Genomic DNA, 22,725 nt, shown 5'->3' on the forward strand with positions numbered 1-22,725 from the left:
TAATTTTAGCCTAGCCCATTGAATGTCTTGAAGATACCCAACCCCATGTCTGCCTGTCCTCCTCCATGTTCAAAGGCAGTCCCACAGGAGAATGAGCTGAAAGCTCAACTTACTAACATTTGCATAAGCACTGCAAGAAAAGAGGAAGGACAATGATATAAATGAAAAACTGGGAATGGAGTGGAACTCAAGGGCTGGGGAGCTCATTTATCTGCCTTTTTTTCCTGTGGGGGCTTCACAACTTATAACTGTACACCTGATTTAAAAACAATTCTTATGGCTTGTCATAGCAGACAGACCTATAGAATAGGTGCCTTCTCTAGAGCTAGGACCAACAATCTCCCATGGCTTTGTAATTTCCAAACTGTGGATAGCTTCTGCTGAACAAGGCCTTAATTGCTTACTTAATGCATTAGTATGCTTTACAGCTTAATTGCCATGCATGTGCGGGTTTGTGTTATAACCTTCATGCTGTTCATATCCAGTGAACTTGATTATGTTATGGTTTTGGAGAACTATGCTTTTTAAAGTTCTACGCATTCAACAGAAGCTTGCTCAAACTGTCTACTGATATAGCTATTCAACTGAACATAGGCCATTAAGACAGAGTACTGAATATGCTTGTGCTTTAGACAAAGATTAGACTTTATTTTTAAAGTTTGAATAGTTTTTATCCTGGTGGATGTTGCTGCTGTAGTTGCCGAGCTTGATCCAAAAGAATTGAAGCACGTGGTTAAAGCAAAGAGTGGCATGTGGTTCATGAACCCCATAATTAGTTCCTCTTCCTAGCTCTAAGCAGTAATTAAATCTGCCACTTCTGCTCTGCTGATTCATTTATTTAGCTATTTAATTGCTCAACTGAATACGTCTTTATCTCCGGAACTGCAACATTTTATTCAGACAAAGAAATAGCATAATCCATTTTTTCCCAAGACCAGGGACGTGTGAAAGAAAAGAGCATTAATACAACATGATTTGGTGGTTTTGTCACTTTACATTTATCAAATAAAACGGTGTTTCAGGGAAAACTTCAACTGATGCTTAAGGTTAGCTTTCCATAGATAGGTTTGTTTCCTCTAAGAGCTCATTATGTTAAACTTTGAGCTCTAATACATCTCTTCTAAGTTGCCATCAGGGTCATGAGTTAAACAGAGGAGCTCTCTGGGAATAATAGCAATAATTATGTATAAAGTAGGAAATCCAACTGCAGCTCTACTGGCAGCAGATTTTTATCAAGATTTTAAAAATGTAGATGTACAACACGTTAAAAAATAACTTTCCTTTATAAAATGCCTTTTTGAGATCTTTCTGATGAGTATGTGATTAATGTCCATGATGTCTTTGTGAGATTCATCTATATGTCTGGAAGTTTTGTCTTGAATATGTTCAAGTTAACCAACAAGAGTACTTGTACCATGCTGGTGCACATTTTCATGGGTTGGTTTTCCTCACCGAGTATTTTTAACATCGTTTGAAGGACACAAAAATTCCTCCATCATTTTTATCCACAGTTTGCAAAAATGGATGGGAGAAGTAGTTTAAAAAAGTAAGGTCCAAACCAAATGACAACTGGTATGAGAAGAAATCTGCTTTAGACTTTGAGAAAAAAATAGTAATATTTTTTTAATTGTCATGTCTTTGTTCAATATGTCTTCCTAAAGGTATAAAACTTTAGGTGCCACATTACTGTTGTCTGGGTCTTTCTCAATCAGATTAATATTCATATTGGACGTTTTGCTGTCTTCTTACCAAGATAGTTGTGTTTAAAACTGTCCAGTTCTCTAGCTATATAATTGTTTTTCCCATGCAAATTCATTATTTAAAATTGTTCACAAATTACCACTGGGGTAAAGGTGTTTTTACCTGTATGAAGTTTGTGTTCCATTCTTGGACTTTAGGACTTGGCCGAAATATACTTAAATTTCACTGTTTTATTGATTTTTTTCATTGTTATCCTTCTGCATGAGCCTCCATTAAACAAATAACAATGTTTTTTCAATCCTGCCAAAACTGGAAATCTGGCAAGCAACTCTGTCCTTACAAGATTGTCTCATGATTTTCTGATCATAGTCATAGAAATATAGGGCTAGAAAGGACTTCAAGAAGTCACGTCCAATTCTCTGCACTGTGGCAGGGCCAAATAAACCTAGACCTTTGCTGGCAGGTTTTTGTTTTTAAAACTTGTTTTTAAAAGCATCCAGTGATGGGGACTCCATGATCTGACTTGGAAGCCTGCTCCAGAATTTAACTACCCTTATAGTTAGAAAGTTTTTCCTAACCTAAATCTCCTTTGCTTCAGATTACGCCCATTACTTCTTTCCTACCTTCAACGGACATGGAGAACAATGGATCACTATTCTCTTTATTATAGTCCTCAACATATTGGAACACTGTTATTGAGACCCCCTCAGTGATCTTTTCTAAAAACTAAATATGCCCACTTTTTATCCTTTCCTCATAGGTCACTTTTGTTGCTCTCCTCTGGATCCTTTCCAGTTTGTCCACATCTTTCCTAAAGTGTGATATTCAGAATTGTGCATAGTACGCCAGCTGATGTCTCACTAGTGCCAAGTAGAACAGTTGCCTCCTTTGTCTTATTATATGCAACATTCCTGTTAATACACACCAGAATCATATTAGCCTTTTTTGCGGCTGCATCACATTGATGACTCATACTCAATTTGTGGTCCATTATAACCCCCAGACTCCTTTTTAGCAGTACTATTACATAGACAGTTATTCCCCATTTTGTCATCATTCATTTGATTTTTCCTTTTTAAGTGCATTACTTTGCACTTGTTTTTGTTGAATTCAGAGCAATTCTCCAATTTGTCAAGGTCATTTTGAATTTTAAACACATCTTCCAAAGTGCTTGCAACTCTTCCGAGTTTAGTACCATCTGCACACTTTACAAGCATAATCTCTACTCCATTAGCAAAAACATTAGGGATGTTGGATAATGTTTATTTTAGTAATTGTGTACCTGCAGCAGTTACACAGTTACTAAAACCCTCACCCCAAGGGTGGTGAGCCAGTGCACTCCAGTCCCACTCCCAGAGAGCCCATTGCCACCCCATGTATCTGCATCAGAGGCAGCAGCGTGGGGTGGCAGGCAGAGCCAGTCCATTAGAGGAGCCCTTTTTAAAATGGGGTCCCTGGGCAGACCATCTCCTGCCTGCTGCCCCTGTCCTGGGGGCCTAGGCTCCCCGCAGACAGAGGCTGCTCCAGCATCCTGCCTACCCCCCTCTACCCTCCCGCTGCACTTGTAGGAGGCAGCAGATAGTGACAGGCAGCTCCACAGAGCTGGTCTGCGTGGAGAACTGGCTTGAAAACTGTCTCCCCACACATATCGGCTCCTCTCTATCAGAGACAGCAGTGCGGGGTGGCAGGGCAGGCAGCTCCACAGGGTCTGGTGCTCGTGGGTGCTCATCACCCAAATTGCAGTGTAGTTTCTGGGAACAGGGCTACCCCTAGGCAGGTACAGGCCCCAGGCCCCACTGAGGTGAAGCAGAGTGACCAAGCTGGAACAGAGTGGTGGAGCATCACTCTGCTTCCCGAATGCAGGAGGGCCCAACCCCTGTTGCTGGCCCTAGACACTCCAGGTAATCCCCCAGGCAGCCCTTGGCTAACCACAGGCTAACCTCAGTAACTGTCCTGTCCTTAGGTCAGTTGGGGCGGCCGCCACAACCCTCCCTCCAAAGCATGGGGTCCTGAAGGAGCCCTCTCACACAGTCCTGTGGACAGGATGGCTGTGCCTGGAAATACAATATTTTCCATTTGCTTTCAACAGAAACTATGCACAATAGTTCATCACAACAATGCAGGAATATTTTCAGATGGTTTTTCTCTCTACTCTAGTATCTCACAAGGGCTTTACATTAGTGTGTTTAAATTGTAGAATTAGATCCTGTGCATGGATGTATAAATATGCTAAGTTGTGATAGAGATAAATTGAGCACCCACTTTTAAACAGTTTTCTTGCGTCAAAGTGTCTCTGGTAGGAAATAGTAACTGCACACTTCCCCTCAGATTAATCTAGGTCCTAGGTAGTGTCATCCTACTCTCAACAGGCTGGGAATTGCTATCCTTACTGCTCTGCTGAGTTTACAAGCAGTAGAATGCAACTGAAACCACTCCCCTTTCCTCCCCTCCCCACAGCACAGCAAGCATTGCCCAGCAACTTGTAGCAAGCAGCTGTCATCCGGCACAATGGAAGCTGGATGTTTGCAAAGTAACTTATGTGCTTTAGGACTGGACACTGTACAGAGTCAGTCCCTTTGCTAAATCCTTTTTTGTAATTCAGCTTTAAGTCCCGTTATCAAGCAATATAGTTACAAATGTGAGGACATGGTCTGATCTCCTAGTACGCGAGCATAGCTCCACTTTGGCAGTAAAGTCAGTGGAGCTATGGTGGTGTAAAAGAGATGTAAGTGGGATGAAACTCCTGCCCTGAATCCTGGGAGCAGACTTACAACAGTGTATATAGTTTATTAGCGCAGTAATAACTTTATGTAGGTGTGTTTTGTGACTCTCTTGTTAATATGTCTCATAGGGGTAGCCATTCTAGTCTGTAACTTTAAAAAAAAAAGTGTAGTCCTGTAGCACCGTAGAGACTAACAAATATATAGTATCATGAGCTTTTGTGGGCAACATCCACTCCTCCAATGAGAGCGGAGAAAAAGTGGGACCCTCACAATATTGATATGTTCAAACTCTGGAAAACATGACATTTTTATGTCACATAATAACCAACTGTAACTGTGGAAGATGGGGCCACAGATGATCAGATTTGTTACCCTAAGTGAGTTAATGGACATGTGCTCGGTTACCTATACATGTTAGTTAGCAACTTTCACACATCTGAAGAAGTGGGCTGTGCCCACAAAAGCTCATGATACCATCTACATGTTTTGTTAGTCTATAAAGTGCTACCAGACTATTTGTTGTTTTTTAAGTTTTTCATGATTTATTGAGTGACTTACCCAGTACGTACACAAGAAAACTAATGAGGGCATAGCGATTTATAACTAGAAATGTGTTAACTTCCATAGTATGTTGGTATGTCCTTTGCTTCTGTAGGTTTTGTTTTTAATCTCTCATTTATTCCTCTGTACTCCTGCTATACACTGAGTCTTTACATTGCTGTCACATTAGAATGTGACATTCCTGGCCTTAACAGTGCTTTTGTTTGGATATTTATAGCAGCTTCTGGTCATTGTTGAGCAAAGGAGATTGCCCTGCCCTCTGGCCCTTTCTTAAGCAGATTTTGGGCAGAAGCTCCTCTCATGTGGCACTAATTGAAATGATTGGTGGAGGGGTGTGGTGAGCTCACTGTGCCTGACTCTGGCTTATCTGCCAGGGGCTAAGCCAGGGGAGAGGAGGGGAAAAAAAAGAAAAAAAAAAAAAAAAGCAAAGCTTTGCCTCATTCCAGTAGGGCTCAGGGCTCCGGGCCATCTGTCCACCCTTGGAATCAGAAGACAAATAGAGGGACCACACTCACTATAACTGTGCAGAAGGAAATTGTTCGGAAACTCTGGCTGAGCTTTGCATTTGAAGTGCGGGCTTTGAGAGCAGCTCAGCAGGTCAGTACTTCTACCAGTCAGATTTATTTGTTCAGGCAATGTAGCGGGCTTTAGCTGCAAATCTTTAGTATTAGAAATTGTATGTTATTTTCAGGAGTTAGATTGCAATTGAAGGACATGTTTCTTTGGAGCTTGTAGACTGGAACTCAGCTTGCTCTATTTGCTGTCCCATATGCATTATGATTCTGATCAGAGTTTTGTTTGTCTTGCGATTACTGGTGACATCTGAATGGCTAGGGCGGGCTAACAATGGGCAAATCTTTAAAAGATTTAAGCCAACAAGTTGCTTTAAAAGCGATTTGTATGGAGATGTTTTTATATGTGGCTTATCATCTGGACAAGTGTGCTACATTAAAATAAGTATTAGGGATTGTCATTGTAAATGTGTGTGCTTCATTTTGGTGAGTAACTCAGCCTGAGTTTGCAGCTTGAGAATTTAAATGCTATAACATCATTTTGAGACCCCCTTACCCCACACCCTCAGACAATAGTTTGCTGCAAGTTTAATATGAAATGGGGAAAGGCAAGAGCAAGCCATTTGCTATGAAAACCACAAGCTGTAGTAGGATGATTAGAAAGGCAGAGGGTAAGAAGTTTTTGACATGCTGTAACCTGGCATTTCAGTTAAAAAAAAAAAAAAAAAAAAAAAAAAGTCCAAGTGAATTGTAGTAGTTTCTTATGTATTATTTGAAGTTACATTAATAATATTTCAAATAATTTTGATTTGGTTTTTTTACCTTACTGATGACTGAATCTAAGTAAACAACTATAATCTTAATGCTGTACATTGCACAATAAAGTACAACTTCATACTTCATATTTCTTTTACTTAAAGAAAACTCAGCATTATTCAGGAAATTAACAATAGAAAAGTTATAATAATGGTAATAAAATAATTTTAGGTCTCAATTTTTTTCAAAGTCAAAATATTTTTTGGATGGAAAAGCTGTACAGTTAAGGCTAATTACATTTAAATTCATGTGACACATCTGTTATATAATTTCACATAAACATCTTGAGCATCTGGATTATTTTAATGCTTTATATTAAAACAGTTCTGTTATGTTTAAATGTCCCGATGATTTCTCTTATGTTTGTATTTCTGAAGATAGTTTATTTGATCTGATTCTCAATGATAATTTTTTACAATATGTACTAACTTAATATTTAATAGCTGCATGTTCTAGTGTAAAGCTACATTCAGCAAAATCAAGTCACAGCAGGAAATTATCTCAGCGTGCACGAGTATCTTAACTTTTTAAAATGAAATATGAATTATGTTATTACAAAATTAGCCTTTTTTCAAAATATACTATTACGCTTATTTTCTTCTTTATATGAAGTTTTTAGAAGTAAAACAATAGTGAAAAATGGAATCAAGTAATCAGTAAACCCATTTGTCCTCTGCTTTTCTTGATGCGTGTTGCAAAGTTCCGGCACTTGTCACTGGATTATTCAAAATGGATTCTAAGAAATGGCCAGACCAAAAGTAGGCACGCACTTAGTAACAGGTTTATGGATAGGTCTGATTGATACTTGCACTTTATTTTGAAAAATCTTTTAGTGCCGCAGCCGTTCCATTCAAAAAAACTAGTCAGAGAAAAATATGAAAACATGTTGAGGAATAATGACACATCATTCAATAAAAGTACGTGAAGAATATTGATAACATTTTTACAAGTTGGTATAGCTGGTGCACTATGAAAGAAGATCCCCTAAATATCTATCATCCCTATCCATGAATATGTCATAAAAAAAGTATTCGGGTGGATGTATTTCTTGTCTGGACCAATACTATTCCTTATAATTGCTAGCGTCTTATTCATTACAATATGAACTTTTTCATAATGTTAAAATCAATAACTAGTAGTCTCCTCAAGCTCTGTATTTTAACATTCAGTACATTGAATGTGATAATGCAGTGAAATTTGAATGTAATAAATGTTCATTCTGAAATGAATCAATGTAATTTTCTGCACTGCAAAGAAATTAAAACCCCAACAAATGTGTCACGCGTGATATCAGCAAGAAAAAAGTAGCATAAGAAAGCATTGTTATTTTTAAACAGCTTCACAGACCACATGATGGTAAAATTCTTAGTGCATCATGTCTGTTCAATATTCTGAATTCTAGATTTGATTTTTTTCACATAGTTTGGTTTTTTTAGTGTATCATTTATTTTATCATTTGTTGCTGTAGGGCTGGATCCTTTTACTCAGTTCTTATGCCTGCAAAGATTTGTCTCAAGAAGATTTTGAGTTATACACTGAGTAAGGGCATTACAGGATGGGGCTCGGGCTATTCAGAATTCTGTTTACGATTAGGCCTTTGTGAAGAGATTTGAGTTTGATGTTAATTAGAACTGATTTGGCTGATATTTTTCATACAATGCTGGGTCGTTAGTTGAATAATATAGTTCAGATATAGTTCTGAACACTTTGTCAGTATCCCCTAGAAAATATGAGGCATATTCTGTTAACGTGCATATAGTGCAGACATTCACACCTATAAAAATTGTTTTACACCTAAAGATTTTATACTTAAATAGTAACAATTTGTACCCATGTTGTCTTGTCTTTGCGCTTGTATTAATGATTGCACGAGGTGCAGCACAAGAGTGAATCAGGCCTTCCATCTTTCCAAAGGACTAGAGTCTTATTGAAGAGAAAGACAGCAGCAAGCTTCCTCCATGCCTGAAGTATCATGAAAGAGCTAACATCTGTCTACAGTGTGGGAAGCTACCAGTGAACATGGCTGGGGCCAAGTGACTGTGGGTGCACGGGACACTTGCTTGGGGAAGAGGGTCTGAAGCTGGAAGGATGGGTGGAATATTAGGCCTGAATACACACTGGTGAGAAATTGTAAGAGGAAGGTTGAGTGCTAGTAACAGCAAGGGCGAATGATAGGTTTTGGCAACTAAGGGTGTTCAGGATGGAGGGCTTTGAGTGCTGTTGTGGGAGGTCTCTGTAGCTGGGAGGGAAGTCAGCGTTGGGTTCTTTTTGGAGGATTACTGAGTAAAGGATCAAGAGCTGGAAAGTGAGCATCAGGATGCTTGTCATCAAGGGTAGAAGAGGGTTTGGCAGCGGAGGAGGAGGTAGATCTGATGTAACAATTACAAGGTGGGAGCAGGGGGAGGATTCTGCTACTAGGAGGCGTGAGATTCCGAATAGCCTTCAGAGGTCTCTATTACGAATGGGAAAGCAGAAAAGCAAATGATTATAAACATCACAAGATAGCAACTGCAATAATTACAAACCATGGTGAAGTCTAAAAATAAATGAAAATAGCTGTTTTTAGTGCTGCAGATTCACTGTGAGTGCCTATCAAAATAAAGTGTTTGTGAGCATATTTTGCTGTAAATTCTAATAACTCTGGCAGGATCGTGTAGCGTGCACAGAAATACAGTTGCACAGAAATGTTAAGACACTGTTTTTTACAAAAAAATCCAAAATCCATCACATTAATAGTTGTATTTTGCCACTTCCATTTGCTAAGCAACAGACGCCCTTTGTTGTTTATGAAGCACCGCAGGAAAGGGCGACTCTCTGTACAAGCAGCAAGAGCTTATGTAAAGTTCATGAACAGTATCAGAAAGATTGACTAATGAGTTCTGTAAATTTTGGTTCTTAAATATTTTAATGTAACTGGGATATTTTTCTGAGCTGGCTGCCATCAGTGATAGAAGTCTGAACAAGAGAAAAATGGGTCGCTTGGGTTTTAGCATTAAGCAGCAAATCCAGGGTCAATAGGATTTAGCTGAGATGTTAAGGTTTATTCAGTGCATTTAGTTAATGAAGAGGGAGTGGGGGAGAGAGAAAAAAAGTTTGTGGCAGGGTTGGTGGAGGAGACAGAATGGCCTCCTGCCAAGTGGTACATCCTGCTGTAATTCTTCCTGATTGATAGATATTCCATAGGACAAAAAAGAAGCTGAGTGATGGTATTTTTTTAATTAAAATCCCCAGTACTAAAGCCAGCTTCTTTTTTGATTAAAATTCAGCAGAAATGCTCTGTAACAGACATCCATTTAGTATGAGGGCTTGTTTTGTGATTTGTTTTATGAATGTTAACATTGAACCTAGAGCAGTGGCATTGACACCGTTTGTATAGTAGTGGTGCTGAGAGACACTGTAAACCCTGTATATGATGGAAGCCACTTCCAGTCAGGGGGTGCTGCCACAGTCCCAGCACTCCTGTCAGAAAAGAGGGAGAAAATTGTGTTTAAGCATCTAAAAGACTATGAAAATACTCAGACATCACATCTGAAGCCCCATCAGTAAGAAATGTTTGAGCCACAAAAAATCAAGTGCAAGTCAATGAATTCGCATGTTAATACAATGTAAACTTCCTGCCAAAAAAAGACATAATCTCTAAAACGTGAATGGCCTGAACTGCATTAACCTGTACTCTGAAGCTTCTGTTCTTTCAAACATTTCCATACATGTTCTGAGGCATTTTGATTTGAGTTCAACTCCCCCAGATCTTCCTAATAGAATGATCAGTTTTATACCCCAGTGTAATAAGCACAATGGGGCCTGTTTAAAAGATGAAAACAATTATTTAAATTTAAAAGAAAATGTTGCTGAATAACTCCGTTACTAATGGGCCAATTTATGTATTTTTTCACTCTGTCCCTATTGAGGCAAAAATACCATCTGAAATCAGACCGCCTGTGTCATCCCCCTTCCCCCTAGACCAGAGAGGACATTTAGATTCTGCTGAACTTTCCTTTTATGTCTGCCCTGTCAGAGGTTTGGACTGGACTTTTCAGCCAGCTTGGGGAGTTTTGCCTGAATAAAGACTGAGTGAAACCAGCAACACTTGGTCCAATGTCTTCAGTAGGCATGTGCCTGAGGAAGTAGTAGGCAAGGACTATAGGATCTGACCATACCAGAAGTTATTGGCAGGCTTCAGAGTAGGGATACAGAGTACCTGATTGTCTTGAGAAGATCTTCTCTGTTTAGGTAGTCTAGTGGTAGTTTTAGGTCCTGTCATGTTTGCAGGCCTTTGAAGATGTTCTTACAGCCCCTCTCCATAACATTTGTATTTGAGCTAGTTGAAAAATTAAGAAAATGGGGGCAGTTTAGAAAAAATGTGATTTATTAGCTCAAAAATGTTTCAAAAAATTGAAACTTTGAGATGACACGAGTTGAAAAATGGCATGGCTTTATTGATATACACGATAGCATAGATTTTTTTTTTGAAAAAAAAAATTACCGTGCTATGTCATAACTACATTGACTCCCAAATAAAGCACATGTGAATTAAGTGGGGCTTCAGAAGTGCATACAGGTCAGGGAAAATATTCCCTATAGGCTTTATCAACTTTGAAATGGAAATAGACAGATCTGTTTGCTAGTAGCAAGGAGTACTGGCCGTTAATGCTAAAGCATTTTGCAGAGTGATGTAGTGTGGTAGAGACTGCAAGGAGCCGTCTGCTGACAGCACAACCCATATAAAGGCCCAGAAGAATTTGCATCTCCTTTAGCCAAGAGAGAACAAGTATTGTCCCGGTACGGGCACGCAGCACTCTACGGGGAGCAGAGACATCACATGAAGGGAATAAGCTACATCACCCAAAGGTGGGATGCCTTCTGGTACTCCCCTTGGAGCAGTGTGTCTTCAGACCACCCCTTTAGGCTTTGTGCAATTTACACAATCTAGCCCTGAAAAGGCCATTTTCACCAAAGTATTCAGGGCTTAGTCCTACCACTCTTACTTCCTTGCGGTGCTCTCCACCCCTCTTGGGGTATGTCTACACAGCAGGACTAAAGCCAAAATAAGCTACGCAACTTGAGCTATGTCAATTACGTAGCTGAAGTTGAAATAGCTTAATTTGGCTTTTGGTGCTGTCTACACAGCAGGAAGTTGAAGAAAGAACACTCTTCCTTCCAACTACCCTTACTCATGCAATGAGGGCTACAGGAGTTGGAGTAAGAAGTCCTCCAGCTCGACATTTTTTTGACATTATGTTGAAATAACTGCTTGTAGTGTAGAGGTGGACTATGTTATTTCAGAGTAATGTCAGTCATTCCGAAATAACACTGCTGTGTAGACACAGCCCTGGGGACCAGCACAAGCTTTGTCCACTATTGAAACCCTATAATGAGGATAGAGTCAGGCTTTCAATGACCATGACACTTTTTGTAGCTGTCATTCAAAAATGTTTGCAAAAATGTTGTACACATCTAGGGTCTCATTAGAATGGCCATGGGAGGGTGTTAGCACCTCGCTAGGAAGCTGTAATGGAAGTTTTGACTACATTGATACACTTAACATGGATTTAGAAGAGCAACAAAGCATAATACAGAACCATAACATTTAAAAACAACAAGGAATAGACAACCCTTTTTAAACTCTTAGTCCCTCTGATCAATAATTGCCATGCCTAGTGGAGTCAGGTGGAGCAAGCCACCACAGCTCCTGTAAGATCTAACTACATTTGATTAAGAAGGATAATTGTTTTTATTTGTACTTGTTTATAGTTTTCCTTAATGTGAAATTAAAATAAACTAGATTACTTTGTGCTTGAGAAACAGCCACTCTAACCGTTAATGCTTCTGGCATGTAGGTTTGGGATTTTGGTTCACAAAGGTAAAAGCACAATTGCGAACTGGAACTCCAGGTTTTGATTCTGAATTTCTCCAACTTTAGAGGTGGTCCAGGCTTATTTCTGTTCCTAAGAGCAGTATTAAATCTAAACTTAAATTTCTGCTGAAAGACTAGGAGTCCAATGAGTTTCAAAGATAGTTGCAGGGTGTTTTGTCCTGATAGTAGTTACTTGGATCCATTGTAGATAATGGACAGGTTGCCCATATCAATATAAATTTATGGGCAGCACATTGTATACTTGTGAACTGTTTAAAATATTTAAAAAAAATCTGAGAGACTTTTCTTGTGCAGACGTGTATACACAAATGCCCCCCATCAGTGTTTGCAATATCAGATAAGTAGGGTGACTCTAAATTTGACATAGTATTTTGTGGCATGTATTTTAGTGAAGTGAAAATCCTGATCCTCACCTGGTTTTCAGAATAGGCATAGCACCTAAAACTGTTAAAAACACTGCTCACCCATGGTATGTCAGAGCCAAACAGCAGGTGTACAACGTGTAATTCACTTCACTGTCATGTAGGTCACATCTCACAAAATCCTCCATTACCATGCCCCCATGTTACATTTTGACTGCATAAATTCCACCCCATTGCCTTTGCTTGCCAGTAGCTTTTTAAAAACTGTGCAGAACATGAGACTCTTTTACCAGAATTTCAAATTTTAACTACAAATTAATTTTCTATTTATATTCATTGTAGTCTGAATTGTGAGGTTCCTGCTCAGTTTATTATTAACTCCCATAAAATTCAGTGGAATGTGTCAAAGTGTAGACTAGAAAGAGACTCTAAGATCTGTCGTATTTTGAGGGGTTCTACTTTGGGATGTTAAATATCGGTTATACGAACAGTCGAGTAACCTCATGAATTCTTATCGGTTAGTCGACTATTCTATATCCCCGGGGGCAGGGCCAACAGCAGCCAGTGCTCTCTGGCCTCGCTCCGGGAGAGCCCTCAGCCATTCTGCACTGCTGTCTCTGTATCAGAGACCATAGTGCAGGGTGCCAGGCATGAGCTGGTCCGCGAGGGGAGCCAGTTTAAAAACAAGCTCCTCCCGCGGACTGGCTGCCTGTCACCCATGTATCACATATACATTTATTCCAATCTACCTGTAACCCATTCACTGGTTTAGGCACCCAAAGGTCTTTAAGTAGTGTCAGAAATCCATCTGATGTGTTGGAATGTTAGATTTTGCATTTTGATCTCTGACTTAGCTGTAAGTGATGTATATAGAATGGGATAGAGCCAGAAAAATCAGTGTTGACTACATATCTGTGGAAGCTCAAAAGAACAAATTAAGCTGTTGGCATGGAATGTGCTAAAATATGTGGCTCTACATTTTCTTATTTCCTATTGTGTGTCTTCACTACTAATTAGTGTTTTGTGTACATCATGCCACATTCTTTGAAGAAAAACACACTTTTCCTGAGCTTGCCAGTGCCTACAGAAGATCTGTGTATATGTGAACCTATTCTATTTTTGGAAGAATTTGAGGGCCTGTGGATTCCCCTCTAAAAAGACGAAATTGAAGTGTGGATCTGTTGCTAGCAAATGATCCGTCAGCTACTAAAAGCAACTCATTTTGTCTGATTTCAGATTAAGACCTTGTATATAACTTTGTTGGGAGTCATGCTGCCTATTCTTATTGAAGAGTCCTGTAGAGTTTAACAGACAGTAACTTCTGGAGGTATTTTGAATCATGCAAACAATATAGCTAGGGTTTTACCAAATTCATAGCCATTAAAAATATATCATGATCCCTGAAATATGCTCTCCTACTGTGAAATTTGGGATTTTTGTGCGTGTGCTTTAATACTATTGTGCACAGATTTCATGGAGGAGACCATTGTTTCTCAAATTGGCGGGTTCTGACCCAAAATAAGTTGCAAAGGCATTGCAAGGTTATCTTGGGGGGCCACAGTATTGCCACCCTTGCTTCTGTGCTGTGTTCAGAGGTTGGTGCCTGCAGAGCAGCAGCTGGTGGCTGGAGAGGGTTGGTGGCTGTTGGCCAGGTGCCCTGCTCTGAAAGTGGCACTGCTGCCTGGAAAGCTGGGTGACCAGCAAGTGGCAACTGCTGACTGAGGGCCTAGCTCTACAGGCAGCAGCACAAGAAGTAAGGGTGGCAATACCGTACCATGCCATCCTTACTTCTGCACTGCTGCTGGCAGTGACTCTGCCTTCAGAACTGTGCTCCCAGCCTGCAGCTGCTTCGCTCCAGCAGCAGTACAGAACTGAATCAGTACTGTGGCCCACACCATCTCCTTTTTGAGTCAGGATCCTACATTTACAGCACTGTGACATTTCATATTTAAATCGCTGAAATCAAGACATTTACAATTTTTACAATCCTATCACTGTGAAATTTACCAAAATGGACTGTGAATTAGGTATAATCCTAATAGAACTATGCATCAGCTATAGTAAGGTTCTAAAAACATAGGAAAGATATTAAATTCTATAGGCTTTTAGAATACTTTCTGTAAAATTTAGATTTATTTATGTGAAACTATTATTGGTTCAGTCCCTATTAAATTCTATTGGACTTTCCTCTAAAGATAAACCCGCCCTTGCATTATGGAAAGCACACAAAATTACAATTCACTCACTTCATTGAAAGTGCATTGCACTGAAAATCTGCTTGCTGGAAAGCAATAGTTTCTAGATCAGCTTTACCTATGTATTCTGGAAGCAAAGCAACAGTTAATTGCAGTTGGTATTCTTGGGACAACTCTGTGCTGCTGTACATGCACAGAATTCATGTCCTCTCCAAATTTTTTTTCTCTGCAGAAAATAGATTCTACTGGAGAGGCACTGCTATTATGCCTTTTGGCCACCAGGGACTGCTGTAGTGCCAGGTCAAAGGGCAGTCACTTATCAGCTGTAATCAGCAATAGGGAGAGAGCAGAGACAGTAGTGTATTCTTCACAGAAGCCTTCCCACAGGGCCAGGCAATGAGGCACAAGGGGAGGGGGCAGACAGAGGAACCCACATGGGACTTCTGGAGGCGGGATCACAGATTGGGATTCTGAAAGGCTAGTGGGGGGACAGACTGGATCAGAGGCTAAACGGGAATGGGGTGAAGGACCAATTTGGGACAGGGTTTGGGGAACATTTTGTTCAACCTCAAATTAATTTTGCTTTGACTTTTCAATTTGCCAAATATTTCAAAACAATTGACATTCTATCCTCTCTTTCTTAAATTGCCTGTGGCCTGAAAAAAAGAGCTATTGGCCCTAATTACAAGTAACTTTTCCAGAGCCATCAGTGCATTCCATCCACACTGAAACACAGAAAACTTGATTCATTCCAATAATTGGCCTGTTTTAGAAAATGTTGCTCTTTTGTATTTGGTCTTCACAAAAGGAATGTCTGCTGCAATTTATAAAGGATAGAGAGAAAGGCAGTTGATCAGGATACACAAGAGACTTTGGATATAAATGTGAATGGATGAAAAGCAGCAATCTGAAACTTTAACTTTAATATGCAGGATGGTGGGATTAAACACCCACCCATCCAATCTGCCAGGCATTCGTTAGGTCCAATGCAGGGTTAAAAGACCTCATACAACCAAGGAATGAGAGAGGACTCTGGTAGCAAACTCCCACTACTGATCAGTCCTACTACTGGATCCCAGTGCTATCTTCCCGTGAAAGTGACTGAGGTTACAGATGAGAGCTAATTCAGTCTGTGGAGATTTAAGTCTTTGCTATATACACACACGATGCCATGGAAAAAAAAGGGGGGAGGGAATCCATTGCACAAATTGCTGATTTTTTTTTTTCCCAAGGGGAAAAAAAACAACCTTTCCTGACCACAAAAGGGGGTTTAATTAGACCCACTGCAAACTCAGAAACCCCAGTCTGATAGCTACACAATCCATAGGGCAGGGCATCTTTCACAATCAAGAATTGTTGTTGAGTGGTGGTTGGGGAGGGGGAAGCACGTTCTCTCTTATCCCTAAATTGGCCCCACACCCCCCATGCATAATCTCTTCATGGGAGGGAGAGGAAAAGAAAAGGCAGTTGCCAGTGGGTTACTTTCCTTCCTACCAGTATCCGATGGAATGGTCCCGCCACTGTCACTCCACCTCTCCCTTCCTCCAGCCCCTGAACTGCCAAGGCCAGAAGAGGCATTCTGCTATCAAGATTTAACTTACCGCTAATTACCAAAGTGATGGTAAATTAGGGATGCTAGATTGTGTGTAACTGAATAGTCATGTAACCACATAAAGTATCGGTTACACGACTATTCAATAGTCCCTATGTCCCATGCTCATAGAGTCCCCTGCCACACCATGCTGCTCCCTCTGATCTAACCCCCTGACTCTGATCCAGAGGCAGCAGCATGGGGTGCCAGGCGAGAACTGGTCCATAGTTTAAAAATCAGCTTCCCTCACAGACCAGCTGCCTGACGACCTGCGCTGATGCCTCTGATACAGAGTCAGCAGTGCAGGGTGACAGAGGCCCCTGTCTGCAACCCTGCAGGATGCAGCACAGCTTCTGTGCTCAGGGAACTCAGACCCACCCCCACCCCATGGACAAGGGTTTGCTGCTCCAAAATAGCCTCTGCCTGCAGCGGGCCCAGGTTCAGTACAGACAGAGGCTGCTCTGGGGGATGCAGAGCAGTCTGTATCTATGGGATGCTCTGGCCCGCCTTGGACAGAGGCCTCCCTTGCTCCCCTCCCCCCAAACCTCCACTGCCTCCAATAGAGGCAGCAGTATGGGGAGGGGACAGGTGCCACCACAGAGCCAGTGCTGGGGGGAACCAGCTTTTAAGCTGGCTCCCCTCGTCACCAGCTCCTGCTTTCCTCACTCTTGCTGCCTCTGATGCAGAAGGTGAAAATACCGGACTGTCTGGTTCAATACTGGACACCTGGCAATCCTGTGCAGTTGCCTCACGGCCTGGTGATTCAAAGAGGCCCAGGGCTCTGGTCACTGCCACTGCTGCAGTAGCAGAGACAGAGGCCAGAGCAGTCCTAAGGGCTGGTGTGTGTGTGGGGAACATGCTGCACTCCAGGCAGTGCTGAGGGCCGGCTGCCCTCAGTCTCGCCCCTTCTGGGAACATGGAGCCAGCCCCCACCACATTGCCCACGGGCTGGAGAAGGTTGTCAGGTCCGCTGGCACCCTGCACTTCTGCTTCTCGTGCCTATTATTGGAACTGCAAATAAGGTTCACGTTTTCAGCAGTGAAGCATTAGAACATCTTACCCATGTTTGTAGTAAATTTTCCTTCACTGGAAATCTTTTAGTCTAGATCCGGTGTTTATTTAAAAGACAGGCTGTAGGAAATATTTCAAGAAAGTTCAATGGCTTGTGGACAGCCTAGATGATCACAGTGGTTCCTTCTGGCCTTATTCTATGGGTCTATGGAGAATATAAGCCATGACTACTCCGTTTGTTGCTTTGTCCTCTTCTAATGGTGAGCCTGTTACAGCCTTTGACTCTGAGCCCAGACCAACGGAGGGGTTTTCATTCAGACAGTAGAAGCTGCAGGCACCACCGAAGGGCACTGGCATTCTGAGAGGAACTGTCACTTTGGGATTTCTAGATGTGAAGGTGTTTGTGTAAGGTAGGAGGATATCAAGAAAACTACAAAATTCAGCTAAGGGTTTCTTATCTTAAGTTACTGAGTGATGTTTATGACTTTATCTCAAAAGCCTACAAAAGCTCATGATATTATATATTTTTTTGTTAATCTCTAAGGTGCCACAGGACTACTCATTTTAAGTTACAGACTAACATGGCTACCCCCTGAGACTTGTTCACACCATGAAATTTAGATTTTGACGGTTTGTCTTGTCATTGCAATAAAACCGTTTTAGGTTTCCCCAGTCATTATAATAGGAAATCCCATTTATTATCAGAAAGGAAATAATTCTGCAGTGTAACATTTTCATGCCTTTCACACTGAGTGTTTAAAAAAAAGAACCTTCTCTTAGGGATGTGTGGGCAAGTAAAGTAATTGTAGACTGGGTAATAAACTGGAGGACAGACTTGTTTTTACTTGGACAATGCACACACGCTAAAGCTATCCTTTTTACTGTGCATTGTGCACAGATGGATAGGCTTTTAGTGGGTTCAGAAGCAACAGAGGCCCACCCATATCTAAACCTTTTCTAAAGCAACTGCAATTCCCTCAGGAGCAGTACATTAAAGCTACTATGAAAATGGAAATTTTCTTTTACCTTGTGACCTTTCTGTTTTCCCTTCATGAGGAGCATACAGCAAAGATCCTCTCTCCAGTGCATAATATTAGTCGATAAAGTTAAAAGCACCAGATCATATATGTACAGGGAGATAAATAATAAAGAAAGGAGCCAGAATTGGATTTGCCTACAGCTACTAATAAAATGTCACCTACATTTTAGTTTGGAAGGCCCCTAACAGCATAGTTAAAAATGCAGTAAAATCTGATGTTCTCTATGGGAATATGACTGAGCTTGCCAGATAGAGAAATATATTGTCTAAATAATACTTTTAGAGGATATAAGACAAGCATAAAAGATTATAGATGCAACTAAACTGCATTTCCTTTCTATGTCCTCTGCCATTAATGTAATCCAGATGTTTTAGATACAGGTTTTTTTACATTTGCATTATTTTGCGGAGGACTTAGTAGTTTTTGCAAAATCCTTATTTGTCTGTATTGATTTAAGATGTGTTAATTCTTATCCGTCTGAAATACTTCACTGGAAACTTCATTTCACTGTGATTTTAAACCATGACTGTCATCGGAGTGAAGCAAATCATTCATGTTTATATTACATTAATGTTCCTACACACTTTCATTTACTGGGGCTGGGCAGATGCCTTAAAAATAAAATTTCCACATGTATTTGCTTAAATTTTAAAGGAAATGAATTTGCTTTAGCTGGGTTTGCACTTCTTTTATGTCTGCTTTTGAGAATTTATGTCTAGTAAGCAAGTCTGGTTGATGTTTCAACAGGAATAGCTCTGTTGTCTATTTAGGTCAGTAGAGCTTCCAGACTGACATTTTGTTTCATTTTCTCTACAGCAATTATCAGTTTTTATCAAAACACATTTCTTCATTATTTGCAGGAGCGATTCAATGGTTATGCTATCAAGCTATGTGTGGCTACGCTATCAGTGTTGTTATAGCATAAGAAATACAACTATAGATGCCTCTGACCAAAATGTATAAGGGTAGTAATTATGCAAATAGTTAACTAACAAGTAATATTACCACAGAGCAGTTAGTACTTTCACCTAAGGATCAGTAGCTAGTAAAGCCAATGTACTTGGAATGAACAGGCTCCCTGAGGGACACTACTCCATCTTTCGTCCATAGTCTCATCATCTTTTGTCCAAAGACGATCTAATCCTTCAGCTGAGTTTGATCTACATATTGATTCAGTGCAGCAACAGAATAGGTAAACCAGTGCTTTGTTTGGAGAAAATTCTGATCCTAGCCAAATGTAAATCAGAAGTAATTCTGCTATAAAGCGGCTGTGAATGGGTTCAGTATCAGACCCATTGCTTTTTGGTGTATTTCACTGTGGATTTTCCAAAGACAAGAAACAGTGGACACTGTAGGAAAGGAGAATTAGAAGGGATTCGGTAGGGGGATTCTCAATGATATAGAAAATTGTTTGGGGGTAAATAATTAGGGCAGTTTTTATTCCAAGTTTCCCATAATACCCTCCATGTGACATCCACTGGACAAATAAAAAAACAAGGCATATCCCTACCTTGAAGAACTTACACTCTAAACGGAATGTAATGGCATGGTGAAACACTTATATATTACTGAAATCGATATGTATATTTCATTTTGGAATCTTCCATTGCTCATTACTCTAAGAACTCGATTCTGTAAGATTTACGATCATACTTGCTTAACTTTATGCACTGACAGTGGGCCCATGACTCACAGGATTTGATCCAACTCTAACTGCAGTAAATGTTAAATTCCCTTAACTGAATAAGGCCCATAGTATGTAAAGTTCAGCTCTACCTTTCATTCTGTACAGGTCTAGGACCTAGGTGTGCAAGTTTACGTTAAAAATAAATAATTGATCATTGCAAAACTTCTAAAAAGTAGATTTCAGAACTGCTACCAATGGTCTGGCTCTTTTTGTTTTAAATATTTATATTCCAAAAATTACATAACAGAAGTCCAATAATCGAGTCGTCTTTCTGAATTTACCAGTGATTCTGAGATGGTCAATACTCTGCTGAAATATTTGATGCTTCTTATTTTGGTTATTCACCTACTACATTTGATACAATTCCACAGCCATTTTATGTAAGGAGTTCCTATTAACTTGAAGACATCATGTCAACTTAAAACCTCACACTCAGATCATACATATTTATTTACTCTTGTTACTGCTAACGTACAGGCTTACCATTGCTGAAAGATTTAGAGAACATTTTTCCTTTGTGTTTCTTTTGTCAAATGTACAGCACTCTGTGTATTAGTTTCTCTGTTTTCCCCTTTATCATCCTTAAAAGAGACTCTCACAAACAGACTTTCTCACAGCAACAAGAAAGACACACAATTTTAAAAAGATAAAACAGGGATTCTGAACAGGTGAGGTATTTGAAAGGACTTTTTCTTGAAATTGATTAGATTTCAAATTATCGACCTGTGACATGGTAGTTTTGAGTTGGAGCGAAATCAGGCCCCTCTTGCTTGATCTTTTTTTGAAGCAAATAAACAGCAAAAATATGAAAGTGAGCAGAGAGCAAGCATAAATGCCACCTGCTCCATCTTTCTAGTGCCTCTTCTGAACAGTGCAGTGATCACACAGCTTACTCTGCCTGTGTTTCTGCAAAGAAACCTTGTCTTCAGCTGCCATTCTCTCAATCCGTAGGAAAGAAAGGATGAATGAAAACATCAGCAGTGAGAATGAGGATTAAAGTCCCAATCGAAACATTTTTTAAATCAAATAAATTGAACTCCTTTTCAGGGGCTCAGTTATAGTGAATCACTGCTTGCTGGGGAAAATCCTTCTCCATCCTTCCTGGCCACAAAGAGTCTTATTGTGGTAGAAGCAATGAGGTTATGCTAAGCAGGGTGACCATGTTTCTCAAAGAGAAAACTGGGCACCCCCAATCATTCACACCACTGTCCCTTCCTGCAAAGCTGTTGCCCATCACTAGAACTCTACAGGGGATCCCTGGCACCCCGCCCCACATGCTAAAATGTTGCCTCCCCCAGGGGGAGCTGACATCTCTGCTTGCCTGTCCCACACACCTTCCTCCTCACCACACCACACTTTTTGGCAACAGTGGGCATTTATCTCTTTTGCTTTTGCCATCTGATCAAGTCAGCAAGAGCAAAGGGGACATATGCCTCTTTTTGAAGAAAAAAAATCAGGATGTCCAGGAAGGGCTTAAAAAAGGGATTGTCCTGGGCAAAACAGAGCAATATGGTCTTCCTACGGGGGCAGGATTTGCAGAGCTTATACAGGAGTGTGCACCCCCTGCAGACTGTGGAGCAGAGCTCTATAAGTACTCCCATTTCTCCAAAGCTGGAGGGCTACTCTTTTATCTTACAGATCAGTAGCTCTAAACATGTGTCCATTTGTTGTTATTCCACTCTATCTCATTTATTTGTTTATAGCATAATGCCAAGAGTACAATGAAATGAAAGCTGGAGATCACCAGGGATCAAAGCTGCTTCTTTCTCTGTTTTGAGAATGTTTGCTATTCAAAGTGTAAGATCAGGTCTGACTCTTGCAGCAGTGTTTCTGAAAGTTGGCTATAGGCCTGATTTGGGAAGACTGTTAACGGGCCTGCGTCACTTTGTTTACCTAAATGATCTGTAGCCACGGAACCGCACATCTCCCATTGGTTCCGGTTCACCGTGTCCCACCAAGGGGGGCTATGGAAAGCTTCAGCCTGGGCCATGCTGCTTCCTGCAGCTCCCTTTGGCTGGAAATGGTGAACTGGAGCCCATGGGAGCCGGGAGGCTCTGTGGCTATGGACCCCTTAGGTAAACAAAGCCACAACCCCATTAGGAAGACAAAGTCTGCTAGTAGCTTTCCCAAGGCGGGCCTGTGACTCATTTTTTGAGAGACACTGTCCTACAGGCAATGAGCCAAATTCTTCCCTGCTGCCAATAGAGTTATACTAGTGATTAATTTGGTCTGGTGTGTTTTATGTTGCAATCATATTGCCTTAGATGGCCAGAGAGGTAGAAATTCAAAGCTTCAGACCTCCTTTGCAAAAGGAAGCGTGGCTGATAATGTCTAATCTTCAGCACTTTGAGCAAAATAGCCTTGATTATGAACCCTCAGCAAGCAGAAAATTGTGTGGGCACTCACATGCTTTTTCATTGAGAACTATCCATTAGAATAGACTTTAGATGGTTAGACAGTCGCTGCAGCAGCAAACAAAACTGCCTTTGTAGCTCATGTCATGAGACTAGCTTTTGTGTCCACAGTCTTGAATAGAGTAACAGTTGCCTGTAACAATCTTTCTTTCTTTTGCAATCTTTCTTTCTTTCTTGTCCATAAAACAGACGTATTTAGCTATATTCATTAAAACGAAGCTCTTCTTTAAAATTGTG

At 40.5% G+C, this 22,725-nt stretch overlaps 1 protein-coding gene across 9 annotated transcripts in view; it reads left to right on the forward strand.

The window, feature by feature from the left end:
* Positions 1 to 22,725, forward strand: part of LOC102455363 (poly(rC)-binding protein 3-like) — a 693,079-nt gene that overhangs the window by 504,897 nt on the left and 165,457 nt on the right. The window contains exon 1 of one of the 9 annotated variants that reach the window (XM_075921620.2): positions 4,851 to 5,582. The exons of 4 other annotated variants lie outside the window; for them this stretch is intronic. The gene's annotated coding sequence lies outside the window, so the exon portion shown is untranslated. Of the gene's footprint in view, positions 1 to 4,850; positions 5,583 to 22,725 lie in introns of those variants that run through there. 4 more of the 9 variants (XM_075921627.2, XM_075921611.2, XM_075921621.2 and 1 more) reach the window with 4 other exon arrangements.

This window comes from Pelodiscus sinensis, chromosome 2 (genome assembly GCF_052426305.1).
Source record: "Pelodiscus sinensis isolate ZL-2025 chromosome 2, ASM5242630v1, whole genome shotgun sequence".
In the NCBI taxonomy this organism is placed as follows: domain Eukaryota; kingdom Metazoa; phylum Chordata; order Testudines; family Trionychidae; genus Pelodiscus; species Pelodiscus sinensis.